This window comes from Prionailurus viverrinus, chromosome B2 (genome assembly GCF_022837055.1).
Source record: "Prionailurus viverrinus isolate Anna chromosome B2, UM_Priviv_1.0, whole genome shotgun sequence".
In the NCBI taxonomy this organism is placed as follows: domain Eukaryota; kingdom Metazoa; phylum Chordata; class Mammalia; order Carnivora; family Felidae; genus Prionailurus; species Prionailurus viverrinus.
The window spans coordinates 77,215,532-77,237,751 of record NC_062565.1 but is presented as its reverse complement, the minus strand read 5'-3'; the positions used below and the strand labels follow the sequence as shown (position 1 = coordinate 77,237,751).

The window sequence follows — 22,220 nt, the reverse complement described above, 5'->3', positions numbered from 1 at the left end:
ACAATAGTCAAGATATGGAAGCAAACCAAGTGTCCATCAATAGACGAATGGATAAAGAAAATATGATACACACACACACACACACACACACACACACACACACACACACACAATGGAATATTACTCAACCGTTAAAAAGAATGAGGTCTTCCTATTTGTGACAACACGGATGGACCTACAGGGTATTATGTTAAGTAAAATAAGTCAGACAGAGAAAGACAAATACCACACAATTTCACTCATAATATGGAATCCAAAAAACAAAATAAATGAACAAACAAAAAGCAGAAACAGAACCATAAATACAGAGAATAAAGTGACAGTTGCCAGAGGGGAGGAAGTTGGGAGACGGGCAAATGGGTGGAATGGGAAGTACAGGCTTCCAGTTATGGAATGAATAAGTCATGAGGATGAAAGGTAACAGCACAGGGGCTACAGTCAATGTTACTATAATAGTGTATGATGACAGATGGTAGCTACATTTGTAGTGAGCATAGTATAATGTATAGACTTGTTGAATCACTATGTTGTACACCCAAATTAATGTAACATTGTGTGTCAGCTATACTTCAATTTTTTTTTTTTTTTAAAGAGAGATCATCAGGGCTCCTGGGTGGCTCATTCAGTTAAGTGTCAGACATAGACTCAGGTCATGATCTCATGGCTCGTGGATTTGAGCCCCACATCAGACTGCTGTCAACACAGAGTCCATTTCTGATCTTCTGCAACCCCTCTCCCTTTCCCTCCCATGCTGGTTCTCTATCTCAAAAAATATATATATAAACTTTTTAAAAAATAAGAGAGATGGTTGTAGCACTCCCAGATTTCACATCCTCTATGTTCAAATGTAATAGGACTTTTTCTCCACAATTGGATGAGACAAATCTGACTCTCACTAGCTCAAATTGGATTGTTTCTACCTGCAGACCAATCACTATAGCCAGGAGATGATCTACCTATACCCCTCCTGTGATACAAGTGCAGGATCCCCATCTCTCCCTGCCAGGAACAGATATAATAGTGGGGTTGTCCAGGTGCCCTATGATGCACACATTTTAAGCAGAGGAAAGAAGTACATATCAAATCTGGAATAAGGAAAGATACTTCCAAACAATTTTATATGCCAACACAGGGTATGATGGCTCCTTATCTCCATGTAAGGAAATGAACCAGGTCCAAAGAACTGTTATGCAGCCACACAAGGGTCAACAGACTGTGCATGACTGCTTTTCCCAACAGTCCACCATTGTTCAACAGTCCACCAACCATTGTTCAGCTGCTTAAATAGCAGATAAAGTGCATAAAATCTGGTAGGACCACTGTTTGCCCCAAATTTAGAGATAGAGCTGGGTCTAATGGGGCCCTTGAACAATGTATATAGATGCAGTTTGCCTGCAGAGACCTATCATTTTGAGATAGCACTTCATCAGGATCATTAGGAGAACCAGACCCAGGATGATGATCAAGCCTATGCTTGACGACAGTCTCTAATTAGGAGACCCAAGGGCTTGGAATAAACCAGCTAAGGAGTCTGGTGGGGTACTGCAGGTAGATAGTCAATAATCATCCCATCTGAGCATGGATGTTCTTTAGTTTTTGCCTTATCTGAATTATTGATATGTACACAAGAGTTGTTGGCTGTGGGGAATAAGCTTAGGAATTCCCTGAGCTTGCACCAGATGGGTTAACAAGGCATAAAGAATTAGAAAGCCACAGGATGTACACCCCCAAGTTTGGGTAAACAAGACTAGGTAAATAAGATTAGGTAAATGGTGCAAAGACCCCCAGTAAAGGACAAAGGTATAAGAATAGGGTATCTCAGGATGAAAACATCCAAAATGAGGTAAACAAGATTAGGTTCAGGGCAGAAATGCCCCCCAACTTAGTACAACAGCAGAAAGCTGCTTTCACAGGAAGGACCAAATTAGGTAAACACGTAAATAGGGCGGTAGGGGAGGTTGCCCAGAGCGGAGCCTTGTTGACCCTGAGGTAGCATGCTTTCTTGTCCCCTAGGCCAGGTTAGGTAAACAGACATGGGGCCTCACGTCCTCTGTAAACAACCTTCACCAGGAACCAGGATTTTGTTTTGTACTGACCCAAACCCCTAACACCACACATCTTCAAAACCCCCTTTGCCTCATGCCCATGAGTTAATTAATGTTCACGATTTCATTGTCTCTTTGTGCACATCCATTACCATGTTTCTAAGCCCTCCTATCCTAATAAAAATGGAGCAAGGACCCTTACTCTGGGCTCTTGTCTCCTCCCAGACATTAGCCTCTCACATTTTTAAATCCTGCATCCCATTTTCTTGCTGGACAAGACAGAACTCCAGACCCAGAGTCTACAACAGTTGGCAATAATACAAATGCCTCACTGTTCTGCCAACAGACAATCAAGGCTATTCAATTATTCATCACCACCTTAGCTAGTGAGTTTGTTGAGTCTTGTTGGTTTTGGATGGCTTGGAGGTCTGAGTGAGACCTGTACCACTCAGGCTATCACATGGGAATATGGAAGTAGGGCCTTAACCCCCAATTTAGAGGGACTTCTCTCTACCACATAGCATGGGTGGAAGTCTTCTGTAGGAATCTCATTACTTTCATTTATCTATCCAGTTTTACCAATCAAAGCCATATTGCTCTGCGGATCAACCCTATTCTCCTTTTTCCCCCCTTTGTAATCTCTTGAATTCACCTTTTGGCCCTCTGGGCATGGCTTCCCCTTGTTTGTTTTCTATCTGTTCAGCCCAAGTTGTTGGAAACCATTGAAATCATTTCGTTTTTATCCCAAGCAAGACTTTTCAGTGGAGCTTTTCCATTGCTTCCCTCACAGTCATTTCAGGGTCAACAGCAGTGATAGCAGGGTCTTCCACTGGGAATGGTCCTGTTGCATGAAGGCCTCCAATACATCATCCATGTACCCAGACACAGGGTCACATAATCAGGTATGGCTTTTACCTGAAATGCAGTTGTGACTTTATGAATGGCTTTCCAGGGGGTCTTAGTCCTAGGGAAGTCCTCACAGTTAAGAATATTGTTCTCATACTCCTTGCAATCTAGATCAAGGGTAACATGGACTGAAGGGAACCTAGGTGGCTCAGCCAGTTGAATGTCCAACTTCAGCTCAGGTCATGATCTCACAGTTTGTGAGATCAAGCCCTGCATTGAGCTCTCTGCTGTCAGCACAGGGCCCGCTTTAGATCCTGCCTCCCTCTCTCTCTCTCGCCCTCTCCTGCTCGCTCTCTCTCTCAAAAATAATAAACATAAAAAAAAAAAAGAGTGACATGCACTCTTCGTCCTGTTGGTTGCCCTACTCAATGTAGATTTTTAAAATGCATTGCAGCAAAAGGTCAGTGGTTAGCTTCGACTGCACCATTCAGCCTGGGACATTTGGGTCTGCAAGGCCTTCTCGTCAAACAGGGGCACCAACCAAGCTGCATGAGAATTCCCTGGCCTCTGCCCAAATCTATCTTTCAGTTTTTGTGTTTCACTCTCCAAAAAGGATCTCATTTGATCAGTTTCATGTTCAGCAACATCATTGGTGGTTTGCATTTAGTGAAAACAAGTCTTACTTGGGGCTCTTAAGCAACTCGGATCAAACAGAGCTTCCTACACAGGGGCCTTTGACCCCCCTTGGGTGTCATCTGCAGCTCCTGGCATGTGGAAGTTAGAGGACAGTGTAGAAGTATGAAGATGGCCAGAAGCCAGGTTAACTTCCCAATATTTTTAGGGCCCACCTCTTGCATTTCTGCCCTCATCCATCACACCAGTTTATCCTTGATGACAGGGAGACTGCCTACATTTCACTTATTCCCACTCATCCAGAGACAGCACAGTATCTCAGTCAGGCCCTCCTCCCCCCAGGAAGCTGACATCACTCTAGGATGGCTGGACTGAGGAACGCCATGCATCTGCATCATGTACTAACATGGTTGGTGACCTTGCTCACTGCACTAAACTGTTGAGCAATTGACACCTGTTACCAAACACCAGGAAAAGCAGTGGCAAGATGTCAACCTACTGCAAGAGTTTTCAGGTATTGGCACTGCCAAGAAAGACAAGACTCACACAGGCACTGGATGGAATAATACTTTATTCACAGAGATAGAGCAAGATCAGCTTCAATACTGAGTGTCAGTGCATCATGGCCAGCACATCTTGCCCCAAAGTTGGCACAGGGAGATAGTCTCTACTCAATCCTCTTATGTAGCAGGTGAAGAACACTCTTCCCTTCCCACCAGAAACAGATATTGCAGTAGGGCTGGTGTGGTGCCTTATGATGCACATGCTTTAAGCAGAACAAAGAGGGACAAATGAAATCCTGAATCAGGAAAGATAATCCCAGATAAGTCCATATGCCCAGCAGGCTATCAGGACTCCTTATCTTTGTGAAAGCAAATGTTCCAGGCCCAAGGCATTATCTTCATCTTCATCTCTTCATCATCACTATTTCACTGAGACCATGTTTACAAGATCACCAGTAATCTTCATGTTGCCAAACCCAAAGGTTATTTCTGTTATCGTACTTGTCCTTTCAGGAGCATCCCAAATGAATAAATGAATCTCTCTCCCTGTTTACTTCTTTCAGAGATATCACACTTTCCAGTTTTCCCCTTAGGCGGGTTTCCTTTTCTGTCACTTCCTTCTCTACTAAAACCCTAAAGTTAGCAGGGCACCAAGGCTCTGCTCTGTCCTGGGCTTTCTCCTCTTTATTTATACTCTTTCCCTGATGACCTCAGTGTCATGTTTTAAATATCTTACTCATGCCAAAGACACTCAAGCCTTGACCTCTCCTCTGAACTTCGGACTCAAGTATCAAACTGTCCTTGATGTTGCCACATATACAAGGCTTTTCCTCTAATTTAAGTTCTTTAATTTTATTCCATGAACTTAACACTTTACTATTTCAGAGTTTTCACAAGATTTTCTTCAAATTACATTTGTCTGTTCTGCCATCAAACCTAGAATTTACTGACGAGTTCAGTTTAGAAACTAGGAAAACAAAAGAACATTGTACTAAGAGAAGATTCTTTAATTCTAATATTGGAAGTCTGATTTTTTTTCTGCTTTGGAATAATTATGCTTATGCTATTTAATATGGTATATATACTTCTACCATGATTTAAGAAAAAGTTATAATAGTGAACTTTATTATCATGAATTATCTACCCAGATCTTTGTGTGTATTGAAATGTTTTCAAAAGCTGTCTACTGCAGTATATCTGATTACACTATGGTACTGGTTCTAGGCTACTGTTGTTGGTGTTTTTTTTTCTTTTCTTCCCACACTTGTCTGTGCACAAAACTTCAATCATCCTCTTTACATTCATTTGCTCAATGAGCCTTCTCCAGCCCTGACTTTTCTCTTGGGCTTCATTTCTACATTTCTGATTATCCACTGGACAAATGGAACTCAATGTTCTACCCCATATTTAGCACAAGCAAAAATGAATCTTCTTTTCACTTCTCCCAAATCAGTAACTTCTGACTTACGTCTTCCACTCAATGGAGCTGTCATTCTCTTGGCTGCCTGGGCTCCATTGTTTTCTCTCTTCTCCCACATTTCATCATCACATCCTATTTTTTCTTCCTTTAACACAGCAATATCATGCCCTCATGACATGAATTCGGGGAAAGACTTGGGAATGTGAGTTCACTGAGATCTCTATGCCTCTTTTTTTTTTTTTTTTTTACCTCTAATACAAGGTTAAAAATACATACCAGGATTGTTTTGAAGATTACATGATCTAATACACATAAGAACTTGACACCACATAAGTTCTGTGTTCTTCTCTTCCCTGCCTTCCATTTCCATTGCCAACATTATAGTGGTGTCCTTCACAATATCTCATCTAAATGACTGCACTAATTTCTAAACTGTGCTTTTAATCTTTCCTCCAAACACTTCCTAAAACACTATTTGGTTCACATTATGATCTCATCAAAAAGACTTTAATGATTTTAATTTTTAAAGCAGAGATATCTAAAATTAAGTTTACAGACTTCTTATTAAACTATAAACTCTTTCAGGAAGGACAAGGACTTCTGTGTATTTGTATTAGCTTTCCTTGAAGCACATGGCATGCACCAGAAGCTCAATGAATATTTCCTCCAAAAAATTATTAAAATGATGATCTCATCTAAAAGTATGTTAAGAATATGAGAACTATTTTTAGCATGTTAAGTTCTTCAAGGATACTTTTATTTATTTATTTATTTTTTTAATTTATATCCAAGTTAGTTAGCATATAATGCAGTAATGATTTCAGTAGATTCCAGTGATTCATCCCCTTTGTATAACACCCAGTGCTCATCCCAACAAGTGTCTTCCTTAATGCCTCTTACCCATTTAGCCAATCCCCCCACCCACAATCCCTCCAGCAACCCTCAGTTTGTTCTCTGTATTTAAGAGTCTCATGTTTTGTCCCCCTCCTTGTTTTTATATTATTTTTGCTACCCTTCCTTTATGTTCATCTGTTTTGTATCTGAAAGTCCTCATGAGTGAAGTCATATATTTGTCTTTCTCTGACTAATTTCACTTAGCATAATACCCTCTAGTTCCATCCATGTAGTTGCAAATGGTAAGATTTCATTCTTTATGATTGTTGAGTAATACTCTATTGTATATATATACCACATCTTCTTTATCCATTATCGATCAATGGACATTTGGGCTCTTTCCATACTTTGGCTATTGATGATAGTGCTGCTATAAACATTGGGGTACATGTGCCCCTTTGAAAGAGCACACCTGTATCCCTTCTTCAAGGACACTTAAATTTCAGTTCTGACCTTTATATGGTCTTTCTTTAATCATTTCAAAATATTTGGTAGCAATTTGCTTGACTGTTCTAGGTGTAGGAGCAATGACTGATGGCTTCATCCCTCACTGTTTTTCTGTTTCTTGAAGAGATAAACACCTTGAAGGAGTTGTGTAACAGCTTCAGTCATCGCTCATGTTCACTGGAGGGCAGTGCTGTCAATAAGCAAGTTCTGGATTCATTTTATTTTGCATTGCATGGGTTAGTTATTAGTTGGAGTCAAAAGCTAATATGGAAAAATTTTTTTTTTCTTTAAAGACTGGAATATGTTTCAGGTATGCTGTACCACACTTACTCTAAAACAGTGATTCTCAAACTTCTATATGTATATGAATCACCACTGACCTGTGCCATCCAATAAAGTACCCACTAACCATATGGCAAAGGGGCACTTGAAATGTGGACAGTCAAACCGAAATATGCTGTGACTGTAAAATACACACTGGATTGCAAGGACTGAGTACAAAAAAGGAATGGAAAATATCTCAATAACTTGTGTTGATCAGATGTTGAGATGAAAATATTTTACTTATATTGGGTTGAATAAAATGCATTAGAATTAATTATATCCAAATCTTTTTATTTTTTAAAATGTGGCTACTATAATATTCAAAGTTACATATGCAATTCTCATTTGTGGTTCATGTTATATTCCTGTTGAACAGCATTGGCTCATATGGTTGTTTAAAAATGTTTCCTGGGTTGGGGTGCTTGGGTGGCTCAGTCGGTTGAGCATCCAACTCTTGATTTTGGCTCAGGTCATGATTCCAGGGACGGGATGGAGACCCTGCACTGAGCCCCACATCAAGCTCATGCTCCGCATGGAGACTGCTTAAGATTCTCCCTCTTCTCTCCCTCTCCCCCACTTGTCAGTTGTCTCTCTCATTAAAAAAAAAAAAAAGTTACCTGGGTCCCATTTTTAGAGATTCTGCTTTGGTTGTTGCACATTAGGGCCCAAAAATCTGATATTTTTTTAGCTCTCCAAGTAATTCAATTGATAAGTCATGGTAGGGAATTATTGTTTTGTACTGCTTTTGATGGTCTTCAACACAGCAGTGATTCAAAGATAACACGGAGAAATAGTTTTCAATTTTGATTGTGTAATAACTGCCATCCCATAAAGTAATATGCATGTTTTTCAATTAGCAAAACACTCTTCAATATATCATCACAACATGACTATTTTGTGGAAGGATGGTACAAACAATTAAGCAGTATCTATCACAAACTTAAGTGCACATAACCTTTGACTCACCTTTAGAAATTGATCTTGCAGATCTTCCAACAAGATCCCTATAACATATCTGTAATTCGCTTCAGCACAATTTGAAATAGTGAAAAACCGGAAACTGAGGAAATAAATTATGATATATCCAACTGAATACTATGCAGGCTATAAACAAGAATAAGTTCATTTATAAGTACTGGTATGAAAAAATGTTTAGATTTATGAGGGGGCAAGAAAGTTGCAGAAAAGTATGCAGATCTTACCTGAACATATAAAATATTAAAAAATATGTATTTGTATTTGCATAGAAATATTTGTATATGCATATACAATTCAAAAGTTTCAAAAACTGTTAATAGTGGTTACTGCTAACAGGAGATTCCCAGTGATATGGAAAGGATTTTTTTGCTTTTTATATCCTTTTGTACTGTTTTAGTTTTTTTTACTATGACCAACATGTAAATTTACATTTACATTACAAAATACTGTTAAAATATCTATGTAATACATAGCCAAGTAAATATTTCATCACTTAGGTTCCTGTTACAGAAATTTGATTTACACTATTATCCTTTAAGCTGCAATGTGGTCTTCATTTTAATTTTCTAAAAGGCCACCACATATATTCATTTATTCATTCAACCAATAGTTACAGACAACCTACTTTATGCTGGACAGAACACTGTTCTAAGGCCGAATAATAAAAAGTGGACACAAAACCATGTGTTCCTTAGACATGGGGAGGACAATAAACAAACCCAGACATAAATAATAATTAGTAATGAGTGCCATGAAGGCCTGAGTTTTCAAATGCTAGAATGTTCAAATGTCATGTGTGCTTGTGTGTGCATATACATGTATTCACTTACACATATTAATACAATCTTGGCTACTGAATTTTTTAAGAGTCGTTTGTATATAGTATTCTGGGATATTTCTCAAACTAAATTTTCTCTTGCATTCATTATAACGAACTCGGCCAAACAAAAATAGCAAAGCTTTTCAGCTGTGTCAATTTAGACAAATTACTTAGCTGCTTTAGGACTCAATTTTCTCCTCCACCAAACGGGGTATTTACCTCTCGGGTTGGCTGCGTCGGGGAGAACTCTAAGCGCAGACCACGTAACGCAACAGCAGCGCCTGGCACAATGAAGAACAGGAATGGGGTGGGGCGGGTAGGGCGCGGACGCCCGCACTGGGGCGCAACTGGGCCGCGCGCGGCGCGGCGGGCCGGCTGTCCCGCAGAGGCGCGGTATTCTCGCCATGGACCGCAGGAGAAAGGCGGTGCTTTCACATACTTTTTTCACCTAAGCACTTCTGCACGCCAATTTATCTTTCTGTGAGTGCGGAGACCAGTGCCCGCCAGCTCCTGCGGCGCCCGCTGGGCGTCAACTCCCGCCGCGCCAAGTCAGCCCGACTTTTCGAGATGCTCAAATGCTGAGGCCGTCCTGCGCTACAAAACTCAAGCCCATTCCCGGCCCCAAGCCGGCCAATCTGTTCAGGGCACATCTGGCCCGGGGCAGGCGGTAGACTCGCCTCCAACTGCGGCTTAGTTTGAATTCTGGCGCCACTCCCACGCCACGTAGAGCTATACTCGGAAGCGACGGATCTTCGAGCGCAGCGGGCGCGCACCGGGGACTGGGCGGGCGTGCAGCGGGAGGGCGACGCGCGCACCACGCCCCGGAAGCAGCCCCCGAAAAAAAAGAGCCGCCGCGCGCGCTCCCGCTCTCTCCCCTCAGGAAACGGCCACGCCCCCGTCATCTCCCGAGTCCAATAGACGCGAGAGGGTGGGGCGGCCTCGGTCTGACTCAGGGGAGGCTATAAAGGGAACTGCTGGCAGCGCAGCTCGGTCTTTTACGTCTGGATTTGGGAGGCGTTGTGTCGTTTTCGGTGAGTGGGCGCTGTGGGCGAGGACCCGAGCGGGCCGTATTGGAATAGACTGAGGTTCGCTGCAGTATTGTGAGAAGATTAGAGATTTGAGTTTAGGGTGCTGTGTGTAGAAAACTTGCACGTGGAAAACACGCAGCCGGGCCGCCACGTGTCCTGAGTGGTAGTGGTGGCGGCAGGCTTCGAGCTTAGGCGTGTGGAGGCTGGTGCTGATGGCCACGAGCGCTGTGCGCGGCCTGCTTGCTAAACGCCGACATCCGGCTGGCCAAGCCTGAGCGGCGGCGGGAAAACCATATTCCCGGTATTTGGGGCAGGGAGTTTTACGTTGAGCAAGAGGCCTTTAATAAGGAGAGTGTCGTTTTCTTGTCGCGGATCAAAAGGTCATTTGAAAATGGGCAGCCCTGACGTTGCCTGAGATTGAGTTGTATTGTGCCCAGGTGGCGCTGTGTGCAAACCAGATTAGTGATTGGGAACATTTTAGTACTGAAAACCTTCAACTGTCATTCTGTAAGAATGCTTAGTTTTAAATATTTTGGTCCCCTTCAGGAACAATGGCTCTCAGTGGCATAACGGAGCTGTTACCTGGAGATGTTCACGTAAGTACTGTTGAGTTTAGTTTTTAAACTGAAGAAATAAACCTGTTGATTTACAGGAAAAGATGGTGCATCATTTGAAATTTGCTTCCTACTAGATACAAAGGAAAACTAGAAAATACATGAGGGAATATTTGCTGGGAAATTACTTGGTTGGAACCTGACCATTTTACCCAGGTATGTGTTGAGCTAATAATTTGATTGTTGGGCTACTTTGATTCAGTGCGATTAGTCCATATGTAGATTAAGATGAAAATTTTTTTTGTCCTTGAACAGCATCCTGGGAGTTGATGAATACTAACAGACCTACAAATGTCACTGGCTAGCAACGTAATTTTTAAAGTAAGTTGTGTGACTTACAAGATCCAACTGTAGTGTTTCTAATATAGTGCTTACCTCTTGAAGTTGCTTTGGCTTACGGTAAATTTCACTGTAACATAATTTAGTGGATTACGGTCTTATCAATGATGAAATCTATCCCGAAGCTGACCACCTGAAGAAAAACATACGGATTCGGCTTCTGAGATAAGACTGAAGTTTTTATAGTCTGGATTTTATAACAGAGGGTTCTGTTAGGTTATAAATCTTGTAGGGGGAGAACTGCTACCTCAAAATGTGTTGTGGGTTTTTTTTTTTTTCTCTGCCAACAGTGAGGGGTCGCTGTCTTTCCATTGAAAGAGGCCAGTTTGCTGTGACCTTCCTAAGATGTAACCCGTTTCTGTGAGTAGAGATTTTTTCCCTTAACAGTACATCAGTACTTTGTCCTTGGTCTTAATCCATGATGATCTTATCCCGAACCTGAATATCTGTTGAGAAAACTTACACGGATCTGGCTTCTGAGATAGACCATTATAAGGACAATGATATTTTTAAAAATTCTTTGGCTCTTTTGATGTTGGTAGTCTTGTAAATCTCAAATGTTTTTCCTTTTCTAGGGTTAATAACCACCAGATTTACTTGTGAAAAATCGATAAGGAAAAGCTCTTCATTTAACTGACATGGGAAGAAAACCTACAAATCAAGACAATATTTTTTTATTTCTGTAAACAGGTTATGAAACCGCATCAGATTCAGATTAATGTATTTGTAAGATTTAAGCCATTACTTTTTATGTCATACTGCCCTAGAGAATCCTAAACTGTTAAGCAGATTACTTTGTAGATCTATTTCTATTTTAAATACAGGAATGCAAAGGAAGGTACATATTTTTAATGGAGAAGTCTTTGATTTCAGTTAACCAGACTTGTAATCAGCTTATTGTGAATGTTTCACCTTTGGCCACCTGTTTGAATTTAAAATCTACGATTGTAATTAAAGCTGAGTGAAAATTTACACTGAATATTGTGGAAAAGTCCTTAGATTTTTATGGAGAGATGACTCATTTTGGCAGTATCACACGGTACAGATCATGTTGGGTTTTGTAGCGTACTGAATATTACTGGATTAGTGGTGAGCAAAACGGAAAGACTGAGTCTATTACTGGGGGAGGGGAAAATACCAGGTATTACTGGTTCTAATTACTGAATTCTGGAATGTTTGGTCCTAATGAATTACAGTTTGAAAGGATGCTTAAGATGGAAAATGTGAGGGACACCTTGGTGGCTCAGCAAAACATCTCAGCTCCTCCATGCTGGGCATGAAACCTTTAAAAAAAAAAGATGGGAAAATGTGGAATGCTGAAAATGAAGAGAGCACAGCATGACAACGGGTCATGGGGGAAGTTCACAGATAAAACCAAATATTGCATAGAATGGATTTAGTGTAGACAGTAATAGCATCTGATCTAACCAAGATGGTTTGGCCCCATGCATGATCATTTTCCCTAAATAGCTACATGAATAAATTGTTGCTAAGCCTATACTTCAGTGTTAGTCAAAAGAATATTCTTGTCAGCTTATGATTATGAACTACCTTTTTTCCCAAAATGTTTTCTTAGTGAAAATACAACGTTGGACCCATGTAGTTTAAGAGGCTCAGTGACAACCATGCCATTTAGTGGGTAGGTACATAGTAGATTTGCTCACGTATTGCAATGGTGTACAAAATGCACCTTGGAAAATGTATATTGAAGCCATATTAAAATAGGTATTAATGCTGTCAGACTTCAAATAATCTGGGTCTCCACACACTTGTAGGTGCAAGGAATTCCACAGTGGCCATACAGTCATGAGAACATGTAGAATGAACTGTAAGTCTGCAGGAAATAACCATGCTTTACATGGATTATTCATAGGAAGCAAGAGTTCCCTAAACTGAGACACCAAGGTGTGGTCCCCTTAATGCAAAGGCCTTAAGGCTTGCTAAAATCCAGCAAAGGGAAAAGCCACTTGGTATAACAGATTACATGTGTAATGGGATTTTGCTATATTAACAAAAGAAAAGTGATTGGGGTCTGTACAACCTTTTCAAGAAACTGTCTACCCTTTTTGACAAAGCTGGCACCTCACTTCAAAACAAGTTGTGAAATAAATAAAATTTGCTTTGGAGCACTCTGAGCACTCTGACCTCTTCCTGCAATTTCTATTGTTGCTCCTTATCCTCTCAATTGATCTGGTAATATGTCACATGTCTTTAGTTTATTATAATGTGCATTTTATGGATTGCAGTGTTACTGGGCTCTGCTAAGGAGGTTAGAAGTAAAACACTTCCTATATCCTCATCTTGTTAATAGCGACATGAAATGCCAAGAAAACCAAAGGCAGGCTATAAAGAAAGTGAGAGAAAAAATGTCTTGAGATTGAACAAGTGGATTTGAGTCAAAACCATCTCAGATGAGATGTGAGATAACATTTTTGGCATAAACACTTGGAGCAAAGATTATATGCTCCAGGACCTCAGAATGATGAATTTGAAATTTAGGTATCAATTGTGTGGTTAGATGTAGGACAAACAAGGTAGAAGATAGGCTGAAATGTTTTGGGGTGACAGTAAAAACCTATGGTTATTTGAATTCCCTAAAACATTTTTTTCAGGGGGAAGGCACATAGCAGAAAATCACATTTAGTCCCTTTGACTCTATACAGAGTGTACACTTGAACAAGTAAGTCAGGTCCAAAAAGGTTTTAGTGGAATTAAGCTTGAAAGCTCAACATGTTATAATTGACGTCAGCTGCCATTAAAATTACTAATTGTTTCAAACCTGTAATATACCTAAATGGTATTTTTCATTCATACAACGTGGTGTGGACTGTCATTCTACTAGCCTTCTGTTTTATGAATGTTAACATACCAGGTATTCCTTTCAAGTCCCTGGCTAAGGGACTTAACCCTCTGAGCATATGTGCAATTTAATAGAGAACTTAATGGAGACAAAGCCTTCAAGACCTGAGGAATAAAAGACTACGGCTATAATAGACTGGGATCTGCTTCGTTAGGACTGATACCAGAAGTTGAAAGCAAAACCTACATGTGTCTGGCTTTAGTGGCTTTAACCAATAGGAATGCTTTATGCCTTCCATCACGCTTCCAGGTTATCTTCAAATATAGTAGGCTCAAACCTACCATTTGGTGCTTTCTAAAATTCTGTTGCCAGAAATCTAGTATCAACTGCACTTCCCAATCAAGTGCTCTCTGAATTGATAATACACTTCATAAATCCTTAACTGTTTACCCATCCTGTGTGGAATCTTGGTTGTGCTCAGGTTTTTAACACCCAATTTCCCAGTTAGAATATTTATTTGAATTCCAGCCTTATAGGATAGTCTGCTTATCTTTTGCTGGTCCTTCCTCCCTTTAGGTAGGGACTCTCTTATCTTTCCTCCCAAAAGCTTGGTTCTGGATCCAAGTAGCACTCACAGCATAGTATAGTAATTATAATTGCCTGACTGAATATTGCCACTGCCTCTGGCCTTGCTGCACCTCACTGATTCTACTTATTTGGATATGTATGAAGATCAGATCAAAGCACAAGTTTGCCATGAGGTGCTGGAAGGTTTATGGACCATCTTGGGGTGGAGGAGAGGGTATCTTTTCAAAATGACAATCGAACTCCTTGGTCTCATTCTTACAAGACCTGCCTCTTCCCCTTATTACTAGTCCACTGCTAGAGTCCTGTCATGCCATGTGGCTGAGTTACAACAAAATGAGTTAATGTCACAGAACCCCTGAGTACACTATAATCGAACCTTTTTGGGAACTTAATTATGCCCATTCAGTTGATTCTAATTCTTTTCAAAATAGTATTAATAATGTAAAAAGCATTTAAGAATACTCAGAAATTATGGGGCGCCTGGGTGGCGCAGTCGGTTAAGCGTCCGACTTCAGCCAGGTCACGATCTCGTGGTCCGTGAGTTCGAGCCCCGCGTCAGGCTCTGGGCTGATGGCTCGGAGCCTGGAGCCTGTTTCCGATTCTGTGTCTCCCTCTCTCTCTGCCCCTCCCCCGTTCATGCTCTGTCTCTCTCTGTCCCAAAAATAAATAAACGTTGAAAAAAAAAAATTTAAAAAAAAAAAAAAAGAATACTCAGAAATTAGCATTTGAGGAAAATAACATTTACACATATAATGTGTTACTTAGGTCAGTAAACTTTCGACATATCCTTGCCTCCTAACTATATAAAGTATAATTGTACATTTTTAAATGTACAGTTTGATGAGTTTTTCCTTTGATACACACTCGTGAAAATGTAAGTTTTAGAGAAGTACAGAGTTAAGAGATCTGAGCTGGAGAAATAAAATTGGGAATCATCCACATGTGGATGGTGTATTTAAAGCCATAAGATTACATGAGATCACCAAAGGAGTGAATATAGATAAAAGGAGTGGTCCAAGAGTTGAGTCCTGGAACATTCTAAGAGTAGGGGATTCTGGGTTTAGTTAAAATCCTGGAGATTATTTTGTGCCTGGGACAAAAATTGAGAAGCAGAAATCTATTGTCAAGTCCAACTGCTATATCAAGAAAAGGAACTAGATGGAAAATCAAGGAGTTTTGGAATAAGAGCAAGGGTGAAAACTAAGCAAATAATTGGGCTATAGGGCTGGAGATAGCCTTGATTTAATGCAGAGCCTTAGCATAGAAATTGAAGGAGTTAATATCTGAGAAAGACTTTGTAAATTATCGGGCAAAGTAGTCTTCAGGAAAGAATAAGATAAGGAATTTAGGAAGTATGATAAGGGTTTTCATCAGACACTGCAGACTTAGAGAAGTGGAATTAGCTACAGACAAGTTAGAGGTTTGTCTTACAGAGCCAAAGTGCCTGCTGAGGCTAAAAACTACCGATCTTAATAGTTAATCAGCATAATTATTCACTGTTCTCCTATGGGACTTATCTGCCTGGGAGCAGGAAGCAGATCAGTGGATTCATCCAAAATTAGGAATAAAGTGGCCAGGAAGAGCAAAACAATAACAAGCCAAGAGAATTGATTTGGTAAAAGTGTTATTAAAATTATTAACCTTGAGATCCAGTCTGATTAGGGAAAAACACAAAACAAGTGAGGGTCCCAAGTGAGACAAAGATCATATGTACCATGAAAACTTACTGTTGAAAACTAGGTAAAATAAGGCCCTCTCCAGTTATACCACAAAATGACCCATAGTGTGTTGTATTCTGATTGTTGGTTTCTCTCTCTCTGGCCCTAGAATGTGAATCCTTTACAAAAATAAACTGTGCTGTTTAATCTCAAATTTTGCCTAGAACAATGTAATGACTCCCATAAGAAATTGTCTAAATGGAATTCAATTTGTGTATCTAAGGTGGGCAACAATGATGTGATTTAACCCCAAAAGGGGTAAAAGAAATAAAAGTAGGAAGGTGTTTTGGACAAATACTTGTGTTCCCCCAAATCCATATGTTGAAGCCCTAACCCTAGTGTGGCTATATTTGTAGACAGAGCTCAAAAGAAGTTAACTGAGTTTAAATAAGCTCATAAGGGTAAGGCTCTGATCTGGGAGGAGGAGTGTCCTTATAAAAAAAGACACCAGAGAACTCACTCTCTCCCTCTCCCCTAGCACACCCACAAAGAAGAGGTCACATGAGCACACAGTGTGATGGTGACCACCCACAAGCCAAGACAAGAGGCCTCAGAATGTTGAACTTCCAGCCTCCGGAACTGTGAGAGAAAATTCATTTCTATTGTTTAAGCCACCCAGTCTGTGATATTTTGTTATGGCAGCTCTAACAGACTAAGAAGCAGAGGATAAATGGCCACTGCTATAATTTTGGGAGTTTATATTTAGCTAAAGAATTATGAGTAATAACTATGAAAAAAGCCCATGCAATGTAATCTCTCTGGCTTTATACATTTTCCCTTGAGGTTTCTATTTATTACACTGGAACTAAATCTACAATGTACTTTCTTATTGAATATTAGCAAACACAGCTGCTAGTCACAAAGCTTCCTCTCCACTTGTTTCATCATCAAGTTCAATTATTTGAGAAATAGGTAATTTCTCAATAAAAAATACTAGGGAAGAGGGACACCTGGCTGGCTCAGTCAGTAGAGCATGTGACCCTTGATCCTGGGGTCATGAGTTCAAGCCCCATGTTGGGCATAGAGCTTACTTAAAAAATAAAAATAAAAATAAATCAGTAAAGAAACCAGAAATTGAAATGAAACTATCTTGGATAGAAAGTGAATGTTGTCTGAGGTCTTATGCTTCACAGGAAAAACTTTTTAATATAAATGAAATTACTTCTTTCATAATCACCTCATATAACAAATTATTTAGGCTTACTAAATATTTCAGTCTAAAATTTCCTTTTTCTATAGAAACATTAAGATTGCAGGAAGTTTTGGGGTACCTGGGTGGCTCAGTTGGCTAAGCATCTGACTCTTGGTTTTGGCTCAGGCAATGATTCATAGTTTGTGGGATCAAGCCCCATGTAGGTCTCTGTGCTGACAGAGCAGAGCCTGCTTAGGATTTTCTCTCCCTCTCTCTGCACCTCCCTGCTCACGCTCTCTCTCCCTTCCCCTCCCGCTCTCAAAATAAATGAAATGAACTTAAAAAAAAAAAAGATTACAATAAGTTTTAACTTAACATTTTTTATAACTGATAGGTCACACCTATCATGATATTGTTCCCTATTTAATGAAAGATGCTTAATATAAAATAGTTACTGACACTTTCATAGCTCTTTTTATTTTTCACAATACTTTGACATATATTATCTTGGGTTCTCCCCCAGAGAAACCCTGGAAGGTAGATAAGGTAGGCATTATTTAGTATTCATTTATTTTATATGTGATAAACTAAGATTGAGATATTTAAAATATAAGCTGGTTAAGTTCCAGGTCAGTGGAAGGAATGATTTCATCATCTAATGTATTTTGTATTGTTTTTAGTTTTGGTGCCACATTTAAGAAAACAGTGACAAACTAGGAAGTATCAAAAAAAAGAAGACAAAGGTTCTAGAAACCATGTCATTTTGGGTGATCTTTTAAGATCTTGGAAATATTTAACCTGAAGAAATGCAAGTCAAGGGAAAACATGATGACTATTTTAGGGGTGCCTGGGTGGCTCAGTCAGTTAAGAATCTGACTTTGGCTCAGATCATGATCTCATGGCTTGTGGGTTTGAGCCCTGCATCAGGCTCTGTGCAGACAGCTCAGAGCCTGAAGCCTGCTTCAGATTCTGTGTCCATCTCTCTCTGCCTCTCCACTGCTTGAGCTCTGCAACCCTCCCCCCCAAATAAGTAAACATCAAAAAAATGAAAAACACGATGACTAGTTTTAGATATTTGAAAGTGTATCAGATGGGGTAATAGTAATAATAATAATCCGATGTGATAGGTACTATTAATTTTTTTAAGTTTATTTACTTATTTTGAGGGAGAGCACACAAGAACATGAGCAGAGTTGGGGCAGAGAGAGAAGAGAAAGAATCCTAAGCAGGCTCCATGCCATCAGCACAGAGCCCAATATGGGGCTCAGACTCACAAACTGTGAGATTGTGACCTGAGCTGAAATGAAGGGTCGGACGCTTAACCAACTGAGCCATCCAGGCATCGGTAGGTACTATTAGTATGCACATTTTACAGATGAGGAAATTGAAACTTAGAAAGGTAACCTAATGAAGGTCGCATAGGAAGTGAAGGAATTGGAATTTAAAATCTGGCAGTCTAAGTCCAGAGATGGTGTTCTTACCCCACTAAATTCCTTCCCCAAAGGAGTAGTTAAATGTTTCTCTAGAAGGCATAAAGGAGATCAATGAAATAAATAAAAAGAGACCATCCACAAACGAGCCTAAAAATGAGTTCCCAATATGAGAATGTGCAGCCTCCATATCATAGTCTCTTGTCAGTGTGAGTTGGAGGAAGGAGGCTGGCCCTAATCAACTTTGAAGACCCTTCTAAGTCTAAGTTCAGATTTTTGATTTGCCCAAGGTAACCCAGCTACTTAATGTCCAAAATGACAACCAATATCTTCTATCCCTTTTTCAGTCCAGTATTCAGTCCAACAAGTGTAATGTCCCAGTTTTTTCCAGTGGTAAAATAAATTTCCTCAAAATTCATTAATCCGTGAGAGTGGGTAAAATCACATTATGTTGTACTGGCTCACTGCCCATCTGTTAACATAGGACCTCTAGCCCGTATAAAATTCCTTCAGAGAGGCCCATTAGAGTATCTCACATGTATTCACAAATAAGTCTCCCAATGCTCTTCCTGATACTCTTCCTATTACTATGGCCCCTTCATTGGGTACCCCCATACATCCAGTGCCTCCCACTAAGCATCAAAGTCTCCTTTCTTGCTGACACTATCATGGTCCAGAGAGGTGTTGTATTCTCCTATCCTTCTCCTACTGCTATGCCTCATAAAAGAGAAATCTGTGCAGTTCTTCTTGTTCCTTCTGTCTCACAAAGCCCCTCAAAAAACAGTCCCTTCAGCTTTTTTTCATAGATGTTTTTCCATGAGGGGCACCTGGCTGGCTCAGTCTGTAGAGCATGCAACTCTTGGTCACGAGGTCATGAGTTTAAGCCCCACATTGGGAGTAGAGCCTACTTTAAAAAACAAAATAAAAAATAAAAACGTATCCTAGATGTTTTTCCATGGCACTAAGACCTGGTGCCTGTAGTCAGGCTTGGGTTTAGAACTTCCCTATCTTTCTCTGCCACATCTCTAATCTCTTCTTAGCAGACTCTCACCCTGCAATTCATCCTAAGAATCTGGAAGGTTCAGCCTCAATGAGTCCAGACAAATCTGAATCTCAGATTAAGCTTAACCCTGCTATATCAATAGTAGCCTGAAATCCATATTGTTTTTTTTTAATTTAATGTTAATTTAGTTTTGAGAAAGAAAGAAAGAGAAAGAGTGTGAGAGGCAGAGAGGGGGAGATACAGAATCCGAAGCAGGCTCCAGGCTGTGAGCTGTCAGCACAGAGCCTGATGCGGAGCTCAAACCCACAAATCACATGATCATGACCTGAACTGAAGTCAGATACTTAAACAACTGAGCCACCCAGGCACCCTTGAAATCCATATTTTTTTAAAGATTTTATTTACTTTTGAAGTAAACTCTATACCCATCATTGGGCTCAAACTTAAGACCCTGAAATCAAGAGACATGCTCCACCAACTGAGCCATCCAGGCACCCCCAAGTCACTTTAATAAACCATTTTTACAAAAATGTTGCCAATAGTTGATCAATTTAATTACATTAGAACATAGACATTAAGCTCACTAAACTTCTCTGAGGCAATAGTAAGCTATATTCTTTGGTACATCTCAATTCTCATCTTTTAGTTTCATCACTGATGAAGACTTTCAGCTTATATTACATTTCTTTTTCAAAAATGAATGCAATAACATTGCTCAGAGTCTGATCATATACCCAGAAATGTTAGGCTAGTTTTGAAATCAATGGACCTGCCTCTCATGTAGAGTCTTATGGATCATTGAAAAGATTTTACTCTAGGGGCACCTGGGTGGCTCAGTCAGTTAAGTGTCTGACTTTGACTCAGGTCACGATCTCGCAGTTTGTGAGTTCGAGCCCCGCATCAGGTCTGTGCTGACAGCTCAGAGCCTGGAGCCTGCTTCGGATTCTGTATCTCCTCCTCTCTCTGCCCCTCCCATGCTCATGCTCTGTCTCTCAATAATAAATAAACGTTAAAAATTTAAAAAAAAAAAAAAAAGAAAAGATTTTACTCTGAGTAAATTGGGAACGACTGCAAATGAAAACAGAGGGGTGCCTGGGTGGCTCAGTCAATTAAACATCTGACTCTTGATTTCAGCTCAGGTCATGATCCAGGGTTGTGGGATCAAGCCCTGTGATGAGCGTGGAGCCTGCAGCCTGCTTGAGATTCTCTCTCTCCCTCCGCCCCTCCCCCTCCCCCCACCCACGCTCTCTTTCTCTAAAATAAAGAAGAAAAAAAAAAAAAAGGAAACAGAAACTCAAAGGCTGATTCATAGCATCAAAACATGTGAACTCTACTCCCTAGGGCCCAGATTGTAGTCTCTATCATTTACCATTAAAAGGAAACAAGGCGCATTGGAGAAATGACTGCAGATCTGAGGCAAGAAATGTATAAGATGAACCTGGTACACCTTTGCTATAGCAGAGAGCAAGAAACCTGTCAAAGACTGCTAAGATTGTATTAAAAGAACTAAGGAGCCAACCTGGAATATCTTCTACCATCCGAAGATGTAATGTAGACTATTACAAAGGATAATAACTACAATAGATAGAAACACATAAAATATGTTCAAATCTATGAATTCATAATGATACCAAAACAAAACAAAACTGATTTTGATGCTGTTAGAGGATGTTGGTAAACCAATTTATCAATTTCAGAACTGGCAAATAAAGGGACTTTCCAACACCAACTCTAGTAACAGATAATCAAATAGAAGGTAAGAAAGTTTCTCTTTATTGATGTATTCTAGTTAATAAATGAAAAAGATTGACATAGTTAGAATGTCACCACTTTGCAAACATCTAATGAGTTAATGTATCTAAGCGATGATCATCAATGGCTGCTAACATCAAGAAAAAGAGAAGCAAACTGAATATAAGTAGTTGATTGGATGTTTTGAGGCATATCAATGATATACTGATACTTAAAGAGCCACTTTCCACAGGAAATATGCTTTAAATATTTTTTTCCATTAAAAGTGATATATTTACCCTAAGATATTAGCACTCTCCATTCTTTGCAATAATGTCACACATCTGCAAGATGTCTCACCAGTCTCCCCAAAAAGAGTTCCTTGAATGAGTCTAACAAAACTCTAGAAAACTAGTTATTAACATGAATAAAATAGCATGAGATTTATCACTTCAGCTTCAGTTGCATCTTGGGGAGATGAGTTTGTTTCATACACTTTAAACTCTTCTGTCAACTAGTGATAACAGTCCTGACTATAGTATCATTGTCTACCTCAATAAACAGCCATATCTCAGGAAGGGAAATATGCTCAATACCATGGTAATGTTTACTCTAGATAAATGTTTCATAGATGATTCATATTATAGTACCCCAAATTTCTTTGAACATTCCTCTTAATATAAAATAAATACAACCTCTTAAATTTAGATCCAGTGAAATCCAAATATAAGAAACCATCTCCTGGGGCACCTGGGTGGCTCAGTCACTTGAGCATCTGACACTTGATTTCAGCTCAGTTCATGATCCTGGAGTCATGGAACTGAGCCCCACATTGGGCTCTGCACTGAGCATGGAACCTGCTTAAGATTCTCTCTTTCAAAAATTAAAATAAATAAATATCTAAAAATTAAAAAAAAAAATAAACTG

General features: G+C 39.8%; 1 long non-coding RNA gene and 2 other non-coding genes across 4 annotated transcripts; all 3 read left to right on the top strand.

The window, feature by feature from the left end:
- The first annotated feature begins 9,891 nt into the window (after nt 1–9,891).
- On the top strand, nt 9,892–13,026 carry LOC125166767 (uncharacterized). Of its 2 annotated transcripts, XR_007152530.1 has the most exons (6): nt 9,892–9,941; nt 10,485–10,534; nt 10,630–10,708; nt 10,808–10,873; nt 11,182–11,251; nt 11,467–13,026. It is a non-coding gene; the product is annotated as an uncharacterized LOC125166767 (long non-coding RNA). The 2 variants fall into 2 exon arrangements; XR_007152531.1 differs by lacking the exon at nt 10,485–10,534 and having other exon boundaries at nt 9,913–9,941; nt 10,591–10,708.
- On the top strand, nt 10,991–11,058 carry LOC125166928 (small nucleolar RNA SNORD50). The gene has a single exon (XR_007152627.1). It is a non-coding gene; the product is annotated as a small nucleolar RNA SNORD50 (small nucleolar RNA).
- LOC125166927 (small nucleolar RNA SNORD50) lies at nt 11,305–11,374 on the top strand. The gene has a single exon (XR_007152626.1). It is a non-coding gene; the product is annotated as a small nucleolar RNA SNORD50 (small nucleolar RNA).
- Nucleotides 13,027–22,220: the final 9,194 nt, after the last annotated feature.